Raw genomic sequence first — 4,983 nt, 5'->3', positions numbered from 1 at the left:
TATCAATGATCTAAATTTAAAAAATAATCGGCTAATCAAATTAACTATATATTTTTTGGTACGATATATATAATTGAGTAAATATCGTTTTTGTCCCAACGTTTGGGGTAAGTCTTAAAGTTATCCTTAACATTTAAATCGTCCTATTTAAGTCATTAACATTTTAAAATTGACTCAGTGTTGTCCATGCCTTTAGGGATCTGTTAATAGAATTGACGGTGTGACAAAATTGAGACGATTTTAAAACGTTAGGGACTTAAATAGGACGAAAACGTTGGGACAAAAACAGTATATAGAAATAAATTTTAATTTTATCCTTTAATAATATTTTTTTACGGTACATAGTTATTCAATTATTTTTTAATCACATCTAAATAAATTATACTTAATCACATTACTTTTGTTTTAAATAAATTTATTTTTTTATAAGTTTGCTCTTAAAAATTTTTACTTATCATAAAATATTTGTAGTGATGAGTAAAAATTTTTAAGAGTAAAATTATAAAAAAATAAATTTATTTAAAATCAAAGTAATGTGATTAAGCGTAATTTACTTAGATGTGATTAAAAAATAATTGAATAACTATGTACCGTAAAAGATTGATATTAGTGAAGGATAAAATTAAAATTTATTTCTATGTATATCGTTTTTGTCCCTAACATTTTCGTCCTATTTAAGTCCCTAACGTTTCAAAATCATCTCAATTTTGTCCCATCGTCAATTCCGTTAATAGATCCCTAACAACAGAACAACATTGAGCCAATTTTGAAACGTTAGGGACTTAAATATGACGATTTAAATGTTAGCACTACAACAAATTCGGGCTGAGGCAACCCTTTAAAAACGTTGCCTATAATAAGGAAATGTGTTGCCTTTGATCAAAGGCAACACTTTCCGACAAAACGCAACGCTTTTTGGGGGTTGGCTATACGGCCGTTACCTTTGATCTAAGGCAACGCTTTTGTGTATAAAAGGGAACCCTTTTTATGGCAACCTTCAGAAAACGTTGCCTTTTCTACAAAAAAAAGTAACTCCACATAAGGGTTGCCTTAGAGGATCCAAACACAACACTTTAACAAAAACTTTATGGCAACCCTTTTTACGAGTTGTATTTTCTAATACATAAAACAACACTTGCCCAAATTTTTTTAAGTTGCCTTTCTATAGACCAAAAGCAACACTTATTTAAGTTTATTTGAAAATTTTTTTTAATACCTAAAGCAACACCTTATTGAATTTTTCTTAAGTTCTCTTTTTTTATATCTAAAACAATATATTTTTTGCCTTTGTTATATTTATAGGATATATAACACACACTAACAATGCTTAAATTCAATTTAATCAATGTAGGGAGAATAAGCTAATAATATATATTGCATGTATCTAGAAAGGTGTTCCAAGTGTCAATTACATACTTGCCAAGTTACCAAGTCAAATAAATAATAAACATAAGTAAATAAAATACATGTTTTTCTCATTATAAACAAAATTTCTTTAACATTTATCATGAGGCAGCAACTTGCTCTCCAAGTCCTCCTCGCATGTTCAACAGCTCCTTCGGAGATCTCTCCTCGATGACGATTTTTTCTCCGAAAGAAAGTGATAGATCAATTGAAGTCAGCGGTGCAGCCACATAAAAAGATACATTGTGAAAATTGGTACACAAGGTAATGCTATAGGTCCCAATTTTGTTGCCTGTGTCACCTGCAATGACATTTGAAAGAAGATAAGGATAAACCTAATGATGGCTTTCTTACTTTAGAAAACAACCAAACAAATGATAGGGTATTCCGATTTAACTCAATGTACCATTTGATGCAACATTGATTCTGATGATAAAAATTTGAGGAGTTCTACTTCTAGAAATTTTTTCTGTCCTTTTTTCAAAAATTATACATCTAAATTCTAATGCCTTTTTCAATTTTTTAGAACAAATTGATGATGAATTCTAAGAACCCCACTAACCTGAGGTTTTTCAAAAATCCTGTAACCTAGAAGTCATGGCAGGGGCACCTGTTACAAAAAAATGAAACTCCTATCAAGTACTCATGCAAAATGCAGAACCAAGATAAAAAAACCAGCAACAATATCAGATACAAACAAAGTTAAAACAACATCAATTTAACACCTTACTCCTTCCAAACAACTTTCTAAAATGCCTCTAAACATAATACATTATAAAAGTTAAAGTTAAAGCTGTTTTCGGTCAATAGATGAAGAACTTCTACTTGTTATCATTAAATTAAATTACTATTATTAACTTTTAGTTAAAATTTTGATTATATATGTTTTTGATTATGTAATACTTTTACAAATAAGCTCAAACTTAAATTAAAGCCGGACAAGATGTATTAGCATAGCTCAAGGAATAATCGTGTTATATTTGTGAGACTTGACGACAGTGGAATGCAATAAGTAACCAAAACATATTTTCTTCTATGTTTATAATTAAAAGAACAAATGAAACTTGATAATCATATCTCTCCTCTTTCATTATTCTCTCCTCGAAACAATTACCTCATTTCATTCCATTAATGAAAGATACTTGATCGTAGCATTATGCCAACAGTAGTGGCAGTGATAGTTCTCAACATGCTCAGCAACAATGAATTGCTTTAGGCAATCCAGCAGTGCACATCCAAATATCTGAAGCGAGAGACATCAGCTATCAGGGAGCTCATGAAGACTTGAAGAATTTCAGTTACCCAAGAAATAATATTGAAATTAAAACAACAATATAACTGGCGCTGAATTTTTGAAACTCACCAGGGTGGAACCACTAAGTACAGGTGAAAGAGGCAAACAATCAAATTGTTCCAAGTTAATTGAGATCTGCAAAACAAACAAATATACAGTTTGAAATTAAATTAAAATTTCAGACAGATACGAGAAAACATTTACATTAGAAATAAAGGTTAGGAGTACTATTATCTTTAGATAGAGCTACAACTGAGTCTTTTCTTAGCTTCTCAAATCTAACCCATGTCATCATACAAAATCAATTAGTTAATTCTAACATTTCTCCTATTTTAGCCATTTCAATTACCTTGGAACCTTTCTCCTCCTAATGCAACAGTGTCAAATCAAAACTGTATGACAATACATAAAGTGTACACACAATTAACAGCAAAGGTAAGAGAACTGCATTGAAAGCGTTCTATACCTGGGATGAGCAACTCTGACAGGTCAAGCTGCTACTAAGAATCCCATCAAAAGGTCCAAGGTAGAGTTGGTGCCATCTTTCATGCTCACTCTGCCAGTCCCTATGTATTCGAGTAAGAATTCTATTATTAGAAGCAAAAATGTCTGCTAAAGAACTCATATTTGGAGCAAAACAACCTCCGATTTCTTCTCTCAATGAGCACAACAGATGTAGAAATGCTTCTGCGGCATGCTACAAGACACACAAAATAATGGTAATAGAACAATGAAAATAATGTAAATCAATACTGATGATGGTTTTTATTCAAATAATAATTTAGATGAAGCGTGAGAATATCTTATCAAAACAAGACAAGATAGAATGGATTTTATATTTTAATTAGCATAAGAATATGAACGCTTGTGTAAAGAAACTTCAAAATTATTTTGACATTCTGTCCTATTTAATCCTAAATATTCTCTCTGATTAGCACTTCTTTGTGTGTTGCCTTATACAGCAAAATTGTTTACAATGTTTGCGCAGGCTTTTAGCCTCTGAGTTCAATAATCTCTATATCACTATAAACTTATTTTTATTTGCTCTTATATATATATAACAAACTTTTAGACACAGCAATAATAATCTGTAGAACAACAAATCACAGAACAACAAATTAGACAACAACAAAGTAATTTACTAACTAAAAATTAAATTCTAACTAAACTGTAATAAATTAATTCAAAGAACATCAAAATTAGTTTTTTCAAATACCTGGAAATAGAGGAACAGAGGAAGAACGAGAAGGAGAAGAGAAGGGAGAGGAGTTTCTTGTGATTGAGCACCGCGCCCGTCAAGGAGAGCACCGCGATTGAGCGCTGCTGTCGCCGTTAGGAAGGGGAGAAAGGGTCTGTGCGTTGTTGCAGTGGCTATGTTAGGACTTGTGGAGAGCACCGCGCCGTCGCCCGTCGAGGATAGCACAGCGCCGTCGCCGTACGTGGAGGAGTGCACCGCGATTGAACGCTGCTGTCGCCGTTAGGAAGGGGAGAAAGGGTGTGTTGTTGCAGTGGCTATGTTAGGGATTGTGGAGAGCACCGCGCCGTCGCCCGTCGAGGAGAGCACCGCGCCGTCGCCGTGCGTGGAGGAGTGCGCGCGATTGAACGCTGCTGACCTACTGTTGCCGTTAGGAAGGGGAGAAAGGGTATGGTTTGTACGTTGTTGCAGGGGAGAAATGTTAGGGTTCTTCATTGTGTATGTGCGTGAAGTGGAACAAGTGAAGCTCCTTTTTCTTTTTTTGAGTTTAAGTTATTTTTTCATTGAAAAAATAATTGGTATCTAGGGATATGATTAAAAGTTTTTTCTTTTAATTTTTAATCATAAACAATTTTAGGCAACTTTTTATAAATGTTATTTGTTTAATATTTTTGATAACTCATATAAAATATTGTATTTTTATTTAAAAATGTTGTCTTAAAGCTTTTATTTTGTAACATTTTATAAATGTTGTTTTAGATATCAAAGACAACTCTTTTTATAGGTGGCCAAAAATTTTGTTATCTTTGCCTTACTCAAAGACAACTTGTCAAAAATGTTGTCTTTGCCTATCTAAGACAACTTTTATTAAATGTTGCTTCGAATAAGGGTTACCTTAGGCCAAAAATGTTGTAGTGTAGGGACAACTTTTGAACTTACCCCAAACGTTGGAGACAAAAACGATACTTTACTCGATATATATATAAGATACAAAAACCTATTAAGCGAGTATTTACTCATTTTGGTCCTCAAATAATTTCGGATCAAACACTTTAGTCCCCAACTAAAATTAATTACACGATTGGTTCTT

The 4,983-nt window shown here is 32.6% G+C and overlaps 1 long non-coding RNA gene across 2 annotated transcripts; it reads right to left on the bottom strand.

Moving 5' to 3' along the window:
* On the bottom strand, positions 2,516-3,397 carry LOC107622102. Of its 2 annotated transcripts, XR_001616069.2 has the most exons (4): positions 3,341-3,397; positions 3,165-3,264; positions 2,768-2,833; positions 2,516-2,647 (listed from the first exon to the last, which is right to left on the bottom strand). It is a non-coding gene; the product is annotated as an uncharacterized LOC107622102 (long non-coding RNA). The 2 variants fall into 2 exon arrangements; XR_002356618.1 differs by lacking the exon at positions 3,341-3,397 and having other exon boundaries at positions 3,165-3,322.

This window comes from Arachis ipaensis, chromosome B10, assembly GCF_000816755.2.
Source record: "Arachis ipaensis cultivar K30076 chromosome B10, Araip1.1, whole genome shotgun sequence".
Taxonomy (NCBI): Eukaryota; Viridiplantae; Streptophyta; class Magnoliopsida; order Fabales; family Fabaceae; genus Arachis; species Arachis ipaensis.
This window is presented reverse-complemented; position numbering and strand designations above follow the sequence as displayed.